Source organism: Fukomys damarensis, unplaced genomic scaffold (assembly GCF_012274545.1).
Source record: "Fukomys damarensis isolate Sample0158 unplaced genomic scaffold, DMR_v1.0_HiC HiC_scaffold_5, whole genome shotgun sequence".
Lineage (NCBI taxonomy): Eukaryota > Metazoa > Chordata > Mammalia > Rodentia > Bathyergidae > Fukomys > Fukomys damarensis.
Window position 1 is genome coordinate 57319041 of NW_022900917.1, and position 15605 is coordinate 57334645.

General features: G+C 38.5%; 1 protein-coding gene across 4 annotated transcripts in view; it reads left to right on the top strand.

Annotated features, from left to right (window-relative positions):
* St18 (ST18 C2H2C-type zinc finger transcription factor) overlaps positions 1-15605 on the top strand; it is a 310680-nt gene that overhangs the window by 232150 nt on the left and 62925 nt on the right. The gene's annotated exons all lie outside the window — the stretch shown is intronic.

A 15605-nucleotide genomic window follows, 5' to 3' on the forward strand; every position in this document is an offset into this window, starting at 1 on the left:
AGCTTGCATATCTATTACAAAATGAGAGAAGAGCACCCGGCCTGCCTCCTCTCCCACCTCTTCTGTCACATGGTGCCAGTATCATTCCTTTCAAACTTAATTGCGTATTCTCCCTTCAGTTACTGCTGTCTCGTGCATTTACTTTCTGTCTCTTTTGATTGTAAGCTCCTGAAAAACAGAGAATGTCACAGACTTTTATTGTTTTTATTTATTATAATGATCTAATAATAGGTCACTGAAATTGGGGATTTCTTTTACATTTTAAGGCTGAATATATAATGTTAAAGACTTAACTACCACGGATGGATATCCTAATGGAGCAATGTGACAACCATTGTCCAGGAAATTCACGGTGTTGTCACACAGACTAACATTTTTTCGCCATCAACCAGCAATAGCTTCTAAATGGATGATCATGAATTCTGGCCTCACTTTATTGCTTCAGAGGAGGTCAAGAGCAAACCTACCTACCTCAGCCAAGGCTGAGGATCCACCTTACTCTCCTCAGAGTTGCAGAAGGAAATTGCATGATCAGAACAAAGCTTGCAGGAGGAAAGTTAGCCATGTTTCTCAAGATTTTCATTTCTTTGTCAATAGATGTCGAGAGCAGTCTCCGCATTCACTAGCACATCCACACTTGCCATTTCTGTAGCTGCCAGAACCTGCCTTCAGCCTCCAGGGCTCAGCTTACCATGCCCTTGTCTCTGGCTAGATTACCCAGGAGACAGATTCTGAGACAGGAATTTGTGTGCATATTGTTTTAAGGATGTGCTCTATTCCCCGTTAGGTATAAGAGAGGCAGGGTGGGCAGGAGGAAAAGTTGAACTGCGATACAGGTGAAGGGCCGTGCAGGTGAATGGCACTGCGGTTGCAACAGAAGCCTTGGCCGATGCTACTGATTGCTCTGGTGCTAGATGGCTTTTCAGAGTTGGTCTTCTCTTAAGGCAGTGATGAAAATGGGCTATCTTATGGGGTGCAGTTTGGGGATAAATGGCTGAGGACGATTCTCAGAAATGTATTCAGCCTAGGTCTATCAGCTCCCATCACTCCAGTAGGTGGAAGAAGTGAGCACCTTCCTCCTGAAGGGTGGAAGGGGGAGTGGTATTCCACTGAACAGTACCCACTGAGGCCTACACCTCCACAGCTCAGCCCGCTTGCTTTGTTTATTTAACTCATTTATCTACTCTTCCACCCATTCCCTTCACCCTTACAAAGTACTGGCGTGCTAGATGGCTTGCTCACTTGTGGTACGACTCAGGCCTTCATCTCTGAAGCCTCTGGGTACCACAACCTTAAGATCCTCTGGCTGCTAATTTACTGATTTGTTGTCAGATTTGGGCCAGAAACAGCCAAGAGATACCTCAGTGGACCGTGTGGGTCCGAATACACAAGTGGGTCCTTTCCTGTCCCGAGTATCTAGTAGAAACCCCACTACTTCCAGTGATCAGGATCAGTGACTTTTGCCAGGATAGTGACTCTTTTCTTGGCTTGCTGATCTCTCAGCACAAGGAGCCCAGGGAAAAGGTAGTCAGAGCTTAAAATTTAAGAGAACTCTTACTCTGTCTGCTGGTAGAAACCATCTTGCTTTGGGAACCAGGGTCTTTAGACTAACAGAACCTAGATTTAGGGGTGGGAAATGTATCCTTCAAGCTGGTCACTGGGGAGGTGCAGTGAGCAAGCTATTCCATTTAAAAAAAATATTATTGGTGTTTTTGTTATTGGTGGTGGTGGTATTGTGTTTTGTTTATTTGTTGGCTGGCTTTGAACTTGTTTTATAGCCCAGGCTGGTCTCAAACTTGAGATTCTTCTGCCTCAGCCTTGCAAGGGTTGGTATTACAGGTATGTGCCACCACATCTACCTTTTTTTAAAAAAAACTACCATTTAGCTTACTAATGTATATATAAATATAATATATATAATATATATACAAATTGTATATTCACTATACACATTCACTGGGACATAAATCAAGCCATTTCTAATTCAATCTTTCAGTTCTTGGACCTATATATTCAAATTATTGAGGATGTAGCATTATATAATGATCTCTGAGTGCATATTGCAGGTCTATCAGCTCTGATAGACTCCCAGGATGGGCCCTGATCTTTGCAAGGTACCTCCTCAGCTATGTCTTTAAGAAGCCATTCCTTTACTCCATCAGGCTAGCAATTTCTAGGCTGAGTGGTATATGACAGTATCAGTGAATCTTATAACTATGTCCCTGCTATTATTTTCCTAAATTGGGTCCTTTGAGCTTATAAGTACTTTTGTTGGTGGGGCAAACATTCTGAATACCCTCACAGAGCCTCACGTACTGGCTGAGGCTCTGAAGGCAAGGAAGGCATACATATTCAAAGAATATATCAATTCCAGTCCAAAGGAACTGCCTACCCCCATAGCATGGTAAGAGTCCAGTGGCTGATTGGTTCACTCAGGAAATAGTGCCATATTGGGGGAATCAGCATGTGTTTGTTTTGTGAAATATTGAACACTGGGAACAGTTACATGAGTCAGTAGGAGATTGTGCCACTGGGTTCCTCCTAATACCTCAGTCTCTGCCATTAAGGGTGGTCCATTAATGATAAATCATCCCTGGGAAAGCTGAAGACAGAGGCTAGATGGCTTCACCTGACCAGATATTCCATCTGGATAGGAATTTAATGTCTTTTTCATATTGTAAGCTCTATTGTTATTGTGCAAGATTAAGACCTCTACACTTAATCCTAACTCTTTTAAGCCCACTCACATGCCATTTCCTTAGCCTTTCTTGTACCTAATCTTCCAGCCAAATCACTCATCTCCTTGTCCCTGCTTGACTAGCTAAGTCATTCACTTCACCTGTGGGTCTACTGTTCTGTCCATACAACATGAGAATAAGATGTACCACTACCCTCCTTGTAGCTCTGCTCATTGGGAAGATTTCTTCTCTTGATCCTTTGAGAGCAACCCTTGAGTGTTTGCCTGTTAGACCCTCTGTAGATTGTGATCAGATATGGAGCAACCCATATCTGATCTCACAGTTTTTCCTCCTCTGTAGCCATTATGCAGGAGCTCCACGTGAGCCCTGCCTGTAGGAGGTGAAAATGAGGTGCTGCCACAACATGGTGAATGAAAGAAAGATGGGGCTACCTGCTCTTATGACTTACATCTTTCCTCTCAACTTACTTCAATCTAATCTTGGACCTTCCATTTTATTTTTTTAAATTGAGTTTACTGGTACATTTTAGATATACAGTGCAGTTACATTCATTATTGGGATCTTGTACCTTTACATGACAGGTCTCGGTTCTCATTTTTCCCCCTTGTCCCTGCCCTCCCTTCACCCCTGCACCTTCCATTTCATAATAGGTTGCTTCAGTTCTGCTTGACATTAGGACTTGGAGAATATAATAGAATTCAATTCATAATGATCAGCTCTGACCTCATGCTGAGAGATAGTGTCCCTACCAAGGCTGTTACTCTAGTAGGGTGTGATTCTCTTCTGCCAATGGCACGGCCTTGCTTCCGTACTCTGTGAGTCTTCATTGAAGTTCTTTCACTAGAGCTTGCCATACATTCCACAGTCATCTTTTCCTGCCACAGATGCCACCAAACTAGCCATAAGCTCTACCAGGCTGTATACTCTAACCAACAGGGAGGCCCACACCATAGCCTTGACTCGCCCTGAGCCCATTAAAGCCCCATTCATCTCCTTAGCCTCTCAATGCATGAATCACAGCAGTATTCCCAAGTGGGAATCTGTGCTATCTCCAGAACCTGAAAAGGTCATTATATTTCCTTGTCAGTGGTGGGAAATGTGAGATGCAATAATCAGTCTTTATTGTGAATGGTACATATCAGAAAGTACCTACCCACTGAGCCCCTTAGCACTTCATTGATATGATGTGCCCCAAGTCTTTGCTGCATTACTTCTACCTCTCAAACCCAAATGTTTTGCCAGTGCCTTCAAAACACTTGCCACTTATTGCTTACTGTCCTTATTAGCATGATGTCATGAACACGTTACTAATGTGATTATCTGTGGAAAGTGTGGATTGTCCAGGTCCCTTCAGACTGTACCGTGACAAAAGACAAAGGAGTCAGTACAACCCTCAGCGTGACTGATGGAAGCTTTACACCCTCCTTCTTATCACTGGAATGCTAACTGCTCCGTGTCTGCTTCTGATAAGGATGGAAAAGGCCACATTTGCCACATCAGGATCTTCAAAACATGTGCATGTTGGATATCATACATCCAAAATGCTTGAGACCAGAAGAGCATCAGATATTTTTAGATCTTGGAATATTTTCATTACATAATGAGATATTGTGGAGATTGGTCCCAAGTCTAAGCACAAAATTCATTTATGCTTACATATCTTATATACAGTGAGAAGATAACTTCATACAAAATTTTTGGTCTGTTTATGTTTCAATGGTGACCTATCACATGATGTTAGATGTGGAATTCACATTTGTAATTTCATGTTGGTGCTCAAAAAAATTCTGATTTGGGAACATTCCTGATTTCATACTTGTGATGCTTGACCTGTACAGTATGTAAGTCTGTGTTATTTTGCTAAAGCAAAGATCTTATAGTCTAGGAGAGTAGCGGCACTCGGAATCATTACTTGTTGAAGTTTGCGATAATAGACTGCCAACCTCCTGAGTCATTCTGGTAGGGTCCGCATTGGTGAATAAAGTGGGAAAATGAGGCAAGGACCATCAACTATACCTCCAAGTTTTAAGAGTGGTATCAATCTTCGCCGTTCCCTCCAAAATACCATGTTTTGGATCTAATACTTTGGTGAGGGAAAAGGAGAAGTTTTTGATCATTCTACTTAGGGTCCCACTATTTTCAGCTCTTACCCACCTTTTAGCTTTTAGCCAAGAAGGTAACATATACAGTACCTGCCCCAGTGTACACATGTAGAGCCCAGCCACTTCACCAAGAGGCAGGTTCATAGAGTCAGGCTACCCATTGGGTCAGGAATCTATTTAGGATTTATCTAATCCATTCACCCTCTCAAAAAGCCCACAGTGCAGCTTTAGTCCCTAGGTTACCAATGAAGATACTATTCAACAGTCCTTGAAATTCTTGTGCAGTGTTTTCTCCGCGGGTTAATTGTTCTTCAAGCACATGGCCACAGTCCCTTGGGAAAGGACTCGGGCTTCTGGAAGACCCTTGCTGTATGGACTTGAATTGTTGTTTTAGGGAACCTTCCTTTTGGGAAACCAGTCTTTCTTTCAATCACTGGGTTCTAAGTTGGGAAACTGCCTCCAGCTCAGATATTTGGCAAGGGATCATGATGACTTTTTTTGGCCTAAGCTATCCATGCCCACTTCTCTGCCCACTTCTTTATCATTTACAATGGCAGTTGTGGAATTTCTAAATTAGAGTGAGCCATTGCTTTTCTAGGCTTCCAAGAGCCAATCTAGCAGCATGTTAGTATAATCTCCTAGGGGACTTGACAGAATGTTAAATCCTGTAACATGAGAGATGGCTTCTACACCAACTTTCTCTTATACAACTTGATGTTCCATGACTTTGATCCAGCACCCCTGAGATCCATCCAGCCCATATGTACTCTTCCAGCTCCTGCCATGAATATTAGCTACATCCTGCAGCTCTCTTGGCATATGGACTCCTTCTACCCTTAGAAAGCCAGACGATGTGCATTGACCTTGGTTTTTGTTCAGGAGGCAAGATAGATAGATAGATAGATAGATAGATAGATAGATAGATAGATAGATAGATAGAAGCATGTATCCCTGTGCAAAGTAGAAACCTTTGGATCACCTTCCAATAGAATACAAATGGATACAAGTAGAAAGGGACTACTGCTTCCAGGGCTCAGAGGGTGCAGGGCACAGTTAGATTTCAGTATTGTTTTAGTATGTCAACCAAATGTCCCCATTTGGCTTCCATAGGTATTGAGCATGTTAATATAAATGTGTTTCAGATAGAACTCCTGATCTCCAGCCTTCTCAAATTTTGTTTCTTTGAGTTTTCCCATCTTGGCAATGTTAACCATGTGGCTCCAATTCTTAAACCAAACATGTAACAGATTTTCTGGGCACTTATTTTCTCTTATATTCTATATCTGATCTTTGAATAACTCCACTTTATGTTCTTTTACAAATATATTCAGAATCTGGTCACTTTTACCACCCCCATGGGTATTACCATTGCCCAAATCACGCATCACTTTTTATCAGGATTATGGCAGTAACTCCTAGCCATTTTCCTTGTTTCTAACCTTGTAACCTACAGCTGGTTCTCAACTCAAAAGCTAGGATAATCATGTTAACATACAAATCACCACATCTCACTCTGTCAAAACACTGCAAAGTCTTTCCATCTCACTAAGAATCAAAGTCTCTAAAATCATCTGTAATTCTCAGCAACATCTGAATTCATTATTTTTGTGACATAAATTTCTACTATTCACTCACTTCCTGGGCTTGAGCCTCCATGCTTGTTTTCAAACATACCAGGCATAGTACTGCTTTAGGACTTTTGCTATTGCCTTTCCTGATGCCTAAAAGTTTGTGGCCCCATCTTTCTGTATGTTTCTCCTTATCTCCTTGAGATCTTTGAAATTTAATCTTATTAGTAACACTTCCTGACCACCCTATCTGCTATTGTTTGGAGGTTCCTCAAAGGCCCATAAGTTAAAGGCTCGATACTCAACTTGGCGCCATTGGCAGATAGTAGAACCTGTGAGAGATGGAGCCTAGTGGAAGGTTTTAGGCTACTGCAGACACACTCCTGAAGGGGACTGTGAGACCCTGGCACCTTTCTCCTTCTCTGATCCGTTTTGCATCTCATCCTTAAGGTAAATTGTTATGTGATGTGATGCTGTGATTATGAGCTGCTGCCATTGTTGCCTGGCCATAAGCCCAAAAGCAACAGGGCCAATTGCTGAAGGACTGAAACCTCCAAAACTGTAAACCGAAACAAACCTTTCCTGATTTTAAGTTGCTTGTTTCGGATACTTTGTTACAGTAATGTGAAGTGATTAACACATTATCTAAAACTTTGACCCTTTATTACCATGAATTTTCTCTTCCTGTTTTCTTATTTTTTCCAAAACATTTATCTTCAAGCATACTATATACCTCATGCAATTTACAAATTTTCTAGCTTTTTTCTTTGAAATAAAAACTCCAGGAAGAGCAACTTTTTAAAAAATTTTAATCAATGCTGTATCCTTATTTGGCACCAGATACATATTTGTTGAATGAGCATTTTTATACTTATAAATTGGAAAAATAAAACTGCCCATATACACGTATATTGTTGAATAATTGTCAAAGGTTTTTAACCAAGAGGTTTTCAAAGGGAGTTTTAAAAAACTCCTGTCTATTGCTTTAATGAATAGTCGCTATTATAGGTAGAGATTGAATTTGTTTTAAAATTGTGGTGTGGAATGAAAATGATCTCAGACATGGTTCCTTCCTTAGAATAATTTACACATTGGATAATTAGGCTAACTGTATACACAAGCATCAGAACATTTGCTAAACTATCTCCTAACCAAAAAATAAACCTCTCCTTTATCATGCTTTATTTTGTACTTAGTGCATGAAAGATGAAAGATGTTTTTCCTAAGTCAAAGAAAATGTTCTTCATCAGTATCTCAACATAATGGCTTTTCATCTTTTAAGAAAGATGGAGTATTAAAATTGTAAACCAAATACATTCTAGCAATTGTCTTCATTCATTTCTGACCTCTACAAAGGAAAACTGATCATTTGGAAAGCTATGAATGGTCTTCCATGATTGGCTGTGCTCATTCACTGGATTCAGTCGTATGTGATTATTAAATCATTGAATAGTATGTTGCAGCTAGAATGAAGGATAGAATTGAGTATAATTAATAGGTCAGAATTTAGGTCCAGACTCACAGGGTTCAAATCTAGACTCTTTCATTATTGGCTTTGTGATAATTGACCATACAACTTCTCCAGTTTTAGAAATATTATAGAATTACAGTGTTATTATAAGAATTCAATTAATTGATGTATGTAAATAATTTAGAGCACTGTGGAACACTGTCAATATATCCAACCCATTATCCATAGGTTCCACATTTAATAATTAAACTAGGAATTAAAAGTATTCAAAAAAACTGAATGTCTACTGTACATGTAGAGACTAATTTTTTCTTCTAGTTATTTCCTACACAATACAGTGTATAAACTGTTTACATGGCATTTACACTGTATTAAGTATTATAAGTAATCTAGAGTATTTAAATTACACGAGAGGATGTGGGTAGGCTATATCCAGACACTATTCCACTTTACATAAGAGATTTGGGTATTCTCTGTGTATGTGTGGGAGGGATTCCTACAATCTATCTCCCAGAAATACCAGGGGATGAGCGTATACATTAAATTCCACTTGTCTTATCATTGGCATCACTGGGTCATAAACCTACATGAGCTATGGACTTTTGACTTTGAATCTGTAGAGGCTTCAGGCAATCAAAAAGATGTGCAATTCACATTTGCAAAACATTATATGAGCCTGTAAATTGGTCTAATTTTTCAAAGTAAACATATGTGTGTGTGTGTGTGTGTGTGTATATATATATATATATATATATATATGTTATATATTAAATATTGTATATCCTGGATGTAAATATCTATGAAATCACCACTGAAAACAAAGAAACAAAACTTTGCCTGCATCCCATGTGTCCCCTTCATGCTACCCTAACTCATAGTCCTCACAAGAGTAACCACTCCCTTGACTGCTCCAGTATGGATTAATTGTATTGATGTGATGGTTTGAGGCTTTATGTAGCTGCTGTTGTGCTGTCTGGTTTCCTTCATTCAACAGTGTGCTTTTTAATATTCATTTGTGTTATTAGTAGCAACACTGTCTTCCTCTCCTGGCTGTGGGGTATTCAGGTGTGTGAATATTTCATCACATTCTATCCATTCTACGGTCACAGGGATGTACACTGTTTCCAGTTTTGGACAGCATGCTACTGTGAGCATAATGGAGCATATCTTCTGATGCAGGGAAGGATGTTTCCATCATGTGGTGCTATCATTCAGATCTAAAATGGCCCCCAGAGTCTCATGTATTTGAAAAGAGATTGGATCATGGGAAATGCTATACTCATGGGTAGAGTGATCCACTAATGAATTCAGTAGTGAATGTTCTATTGGGAGGTGGGTTCCAGTTGGAGATGGGACACTGAGGCATGACCTGGAAAGGGATATTCGTGCTCTGGCTCCTCTCTTCTGTCTGTTCCCTAACTGCTGCTCAGTAAGCACCTTTTCCTCTAGCCATATCTTTCTGTCATGCTTGGAGCCAGCTAACTACAGACTGAAACCAGGAGCCAAAATAAACCTCTTCTCCTTTAAGTTGTGGTTATTGGGTATTGTGTGCCTGTGAGGGAAAAGTGACTAAGACGAGTATATATTCAGGAGTGGAGTTTCTGGCCACTGGTTAGACATATGTTCAGTTGCAGTAGATAGTGCCAGATGGTTTCTGTAGTAGCTTACCTGTACCAGTGGTATACAAGAGTTCCAGTTGCTTGAGATTCTCATGGACATTTGATGTCAGTCTTTCCATTTGAGACATCTCAATACTAATGAATGATACCGAATTGTAGGTTCTTGTGTTTCCTTAGAGACAAAGAAATTGTGCACCTCTTTATCTGTGTTCCTTATAACATATAAGATGAAAGAGAATTTGTTTTACTTATTTTTAAAATTGGTTGCTTGTCTTTTTCTTATTGATTGGGAGGATTTCTTTGTCCATTTTGTAGTATGTACGGACTTTTAAAATGTATGTGTTTCAGATATCTTCTCCTGTTTTGTGTCTCGCCTCTTCACTCTTAGTTGATTTTTTTGAAGTGTCCTAAAGAGTGAAATATATAGGTGGAAGGGTGGGTGTACATGTCAAAAGAACAAATCTCAGTGAACTGTGCCTACTTGCACCTGTTGTATAAACTGATCAAGAAACAGATTTTTGACAGGAAGCTCCCTATATTGGTTCGTACCTTCTGTAACATAAAAGTTTTCAATACTGTGCTCTAGTTTATCTTTTTCCTATTAAATTAGTATTTTCTGTAAGCTATTTGGAAAATCTTTGTCTATTGTAAGGTCATGGAAATATGGCCTCACATTTTCTTCTAGAGTCTTTATTGTTTTACAAGGCTTTTAATCTATAGTCCTGGGATTGTCGTTGTACAGTAATAGTTTACCTTTGTCCCCAGCAGGTGTACTTCAAGTCTCCCAGTGAACTGTTAAAGCCTAAATAGCATTAAACTCTATTTTTCCTTGGTCAAGAACTTCCATTTCACTTAAAGCACTTTACAGCTTCTCTTTGATGTATCCATATATCCAGCATCACTCCTCTTTGTACTTTGGGACCATTATTAAAGAACATAGGAGTTCATTGAATACATGCACTATAGTACCTCAGCAGTCCATTTGACAACTGAGATGACTACTAAGTGACTAATGGGTGATAGGTTAGGTAGGGTGAATGCTGGACAGAGAGATGATTCACATCTTGGGTGAGACGGAACAGGATGGTGACAAATTTCACCATGCTACCCAAAAGAGCACACAATTTAAAACTTACCAATTGTTTATTTCTGGAATATTTCATTTAATAATTTTTGGACCACAGGTGACTGTGGGTAACACATTGTGGAAAATAAAACCATGTAAACAGAAGAAAGAACTGTATATAGTGTGAGGTGCAAGTCAAGGAATTAGTTATATCCAATTGATGTAGCTCCACTCACTTAAGAAACAACCTTTTCCTCAGTGACACCTTTGTCACAAATTAAACATATATGTGTGGGTCTATTTCTGGAACCAGTAGATGGAGAATCTATTTTGTCCCATCCATCTGTTTGTGTTCACAGCAGTAACACCCTATATCAAGAGCTATCTCAAGAACTATGCTTTTACATCCAAGACACGCTTCCTTCTTGACCTTTGCTCTTCTTCAAGGTTGTCTTTACTATTCTTGGATCTGCTTGTTTCCACAGAAATTGTGCAACTAGCTTGTTAGTTTCTTCTAAGAGTCATCTTGAGGTTTTGATAGGGATTACTTTGAAATTAACTGATAAAATTGGGGAAAATTAAAATCTTGCCATCCATATACTTTTGTGCCATGAACATTTTAAATCTCCCCCTTCATTTAGGCAACTTAAATTTTTTTCAGTGGGCTCTTTGTTTTGCATGGCATTTGTACCCCTTTTGTTAGATTTATTCCCAAGCATTTTATATATCTATGCTATTATAAATTATTTTAGTTAGAAATTTTTATTTTCCAATTATTTTTACTGATTTATGGAAGTACAATTAACTTTTGAATCATAACCTCACTACATTTACTCCATTATTTTAAAATTTATCTATAGATTCTTTTGGATTTTTCTCAAACACGATTATGGCTTTGTAAATAATATTTGTTTTTTCTTTTCCATTGCCATATTTTTTTTTCTGTTTTCTGAGTCTTAATTCATATTCACTCTTCTTGGCCCTTTTGATGAGTTTGTGGTAGTCTATCTAGTTCAAAGGAATCAGTAGGAATTCTTGTTATAAAAATTTCCTTAAAATACTAGAACATATAAATGATTTCCTTGGACTCAGAGTTTCATAGTCTCCATTTATTTATATGTTCTATTTTTTGGGGGTGTTCAAACAATATCTATTACTAGACCTATATTTTTTTTTTTTTTTGAGTTTATTGGTACATTTAGGGATACAGTACAGTTACATTCATTGTTGGGATCATGTACCTTTACATGGCAAGTCTTGATTCTCATTTCCTAATTTGTTGTATCTTTTCTGAAACCTGAAAGTTCAATAAATTTGGCTTCTAAACATACTTCCAGGACTGAATTTATCATGAAAGTTGTATAATTATAGTTTGTTTTGAGGATTTTTAAAAATTCAGCTATAGCACGTCAAAGAGAATAGCATTTCAAATTAGAATTCAGATGTCTAAGTGGAAGCATTCCTGAAATATGCAACCCCAAAGTTTCTCTTTGGTAAATACGAACACTTTAAAGATGCTGCACTAAAATAAAAACCTGAAATATGATGTTGAAAGTATTTGGTGCATTGATAAAGTTCCCTAGGGCCTCTGGATGTTTAAAGCAACAGTTTGATTGAATAGAACAATAAATGCAGGGCTGAGTGTATTTTTTCTCTTTCTTTCTCATCTACTAGAAAAATATAGATAATAGAGCTCATTTATTTCCTTAACATTTCAGAGCTCCGCAGATGGGAAAACACAACCCAGTGGAAATGATTTCTGGCAACCTTGAGAAGATATGTTAGCATTTTGTGGCATTTCTCTCAGTGACATGTAAAGCGTGGCTTTCCCTCATTGCAGTGTCACAGTGAAGTGTCACAATAAAGCCAAAATAGTGTGCCCTCAGGGAAAACTAGGAAAAGGGACCATTTTCCATGCACACACAAAGGGTAATATTTATTATAAAGTCTTTCATTTTAGCTCCAAATGCTGCCTGGGCTGTGGGTACTTTGCAATAGAGAAATGCACCAAATGTGAGATTTAAAGCAAATGTTATGCATAAATCCAATGCAATCTCTGTCAATATGAGGAATATGTAAAAAGGCAGACTCCACCTATGGAAACACACCTGTGTAGTGCTCTAGGCTAAGACTGGTGAGCCTACAATGGGACAGTGTCAGCCAGTGAAGATGGAGTCCAAGGAGCCCTAGGCTGGGAGTCATACAGGTCTATCATTACTTACATTAGTCACTGCACAGATATTATCTCTGGTAGCCTCAAAAACATGTGAACTACAAATTATCATCTCCATTTGCTGCATGAGAAATTTGATGGTCAAAAGATCCAACCACTTGCTGCAGATTATGCAGTTAGGTTACTGATGCTATTTCATATAACCTTAATTTCAAAAATAGTGCTTTATTTTAAACCAAACTTGTACTTTTGATAAAATCTTACATATCTCTTTCAACCAAGACTTGCATGGTTATTATTTTCACCCAAATATTGAGCTTGATTTTTATTACCATTAAAAAAATCATGAAGGTCATTCTCCGGTCTGTGGGCATTTAAGGGATCTTAATTAGGCTTTGCAGCATACTCTTCATCGCTGCAACTCAGTACCACCCTCAGACTGAAGATGTCCTGCAAAAAAAATATGCCCAAATCACTGGGCAAGGCCCTGTGACCAACATTTTCCTCTAGACTCCAGAGGTCATTCTTTTATTCAGTTTCTATCGCAACAACTTGTGTCGAACAGAACATGAACTTTGGGGCCTGGCAGACTTAGTTTCAAACATTAGCTCCCCTAATTATTTAATTCTGAGAATGTTACATATTTTTATAAATAATCTGGAATGATTAGTAACAAGGTAAAGTTTGTAAGAACCACCTAGTATGTGTTCCTTCCAATCATCAAAGAAATGCCATTTTTCTGACTGATCAGTCTTTGTCAACTGTCCTCACCGTGCTTGATCTCATTGATAAATACTTCCTGCTTCTGGCAAATCTACCCTTCCTCCTGCCCCTCCTCTTCTTCCTTCTTCCTAAATTTTACTGTGGTAAGGACATTTAACATGAGATCTATCCTCTTAACAAATTCTTAAGTGTGCAATGCATTATCATTGACCCTAGGTACAATGCTGTACAGCAAATCTCTAGAGTTTGTCTTGTTTAATTGAAATTCTATGCCTGCTCTTTAATAACTCTCTGTCTCTCCCCACCCCAGCCCATAGAAACCATTATTTCACTCTTTTATTCAATGAATATGACTATTTTCTGTTCTTCATTTGCCTGGACTCATTCATGGTTTTCCTTCTGTTTCTGGCCCATTTCACTTAAAGTGATGTCTTCAAGCTTCCTGCATGTTACTGCTCTGGGCAGAATTTTCTTCCCATTAAATGTTGACTAGCATTGGGTGGACATTGAGGGTATTTTTATATCTGGGTTCTTGTGATAACTGATTTAATAAACATAGGAAACAGTATGGAAGTTCTAGAAGAATAGAACTATTGTTGATCCAGCAATCCCACTTCTGATTATTAATACAAGATAATTAAAATGAGGATACTGGGAAATCTTAACTTTCATACACTTTGTGAGCCTCTTTTCCAATACCAGTGTCTGACTTATATCACAATGGTTCTTAAAATCCATTTTCTTTTCTGTTTTAATATCTGATGGCAGCCGGGTGTGGTGGCGCACGCCTGTAATCCCAGCACTCAGGAAGCTGAGGCAGGAGGATCTCTGTGAGTTGGAGACCAGCCTGGGCTACAAAGTGAGTTCCAGGTCAGTCTCCACTACATAGTGAAAACCGATTTCAAAAAAAAAAAAAAAAGAAAAATAAGTCTGATGGCATGGGGGCCTCTCCTGCTTTCTACAATCTTTTTGGTTCTTTATAATAGCTTAGTGATATGTTCTATATATTTTCTGAGCTTGTTTGGTGGGGAGATTATTTTAATTTAGAAGGTGAAGGAACTTTTTGCACTATTTTTACATAGTTAGGAACTTTATCCACTCATCTTCATGCTTGACATGTTTCTTTGCCTCCCCCCTCAAAAGTAAGTCTCCTGTGACCAGGAAGGCCAGCATGAGATGGCTCTACTTGTCTTTGCCCTCTTGGGCTGCACTGTATGGCCTAAACCTGTGTATTTCTTCACAAAACAAATCAATTAGTTGAGGTAGGTCTCCACTTTGCAGCCTTTATATAAAGACTTCCTGGATTCTCATATTTATCTGGTTATTTTCTCTTTTGCACCATCCTCTGTACATGGTCACTTTAAATTTAGGCTCTTCAGAGAAATTCTGTGAAAGCATATTAACTTATGTAGGACCCTCACTCATCTCTTCCCATCAAACTAATTTTCAATTCTCCAATTTTCCATTATTTTTGGAGAGATTTCTAACTTCCACAAGAAGAGAGATTTTTTTCCCTAGAGGAAATGATATTCCCCACCCCCTTTTAGCAGTTTTTGCATCTACTTACCTATATTCCAGAAATTGCGTATGACTATTTCCGATTGTTTCACCCATAGACCATTTTCTTAGCATTGCCGTTTGCTTGAGAATAGTTTATGCCTTTGTTCAGTATACTATTGAAAATTCAATCATCTTTTAGAGATGGAATTCATAGTATCTTGTTACTATGAGTCCAAGATTTTCTTCTCTGGGTTTTTCATCCAAAGCTCCTGCATTTTTCTTCAAAGAGTATTTAATGACTATCTCTTATAGACTCACTGTTGGTGAATCCCTCTCTTCTTCATGAATCTTGCCAAGAAAATGTTTGTCTTAACTTCACACGTAGAGTGATCTGCATTAATTTTGAATGACGTATATGTAGGAAATCCATGTTGAAAGGGCTACACTTGGGAGCATTTCCAATAAAACCATGTGAGAAAAGGAATAAGGATAAACTGTTGTCTGCTTTTGTGAAATATAATCTTATTTCCCCTCCTTTTGTTTGTTCTATGTGCCAAGTGGGTGAGAATCAAAAGGCAGAACGCCACATATCATCTTTTCACTTTTACTTGTTTATATTTTTTTGGTGCCTGGAGATGGGTTGATTGAGCCTAATAGCTTGTCCCCTTGCCCAGTAGCTCTTCC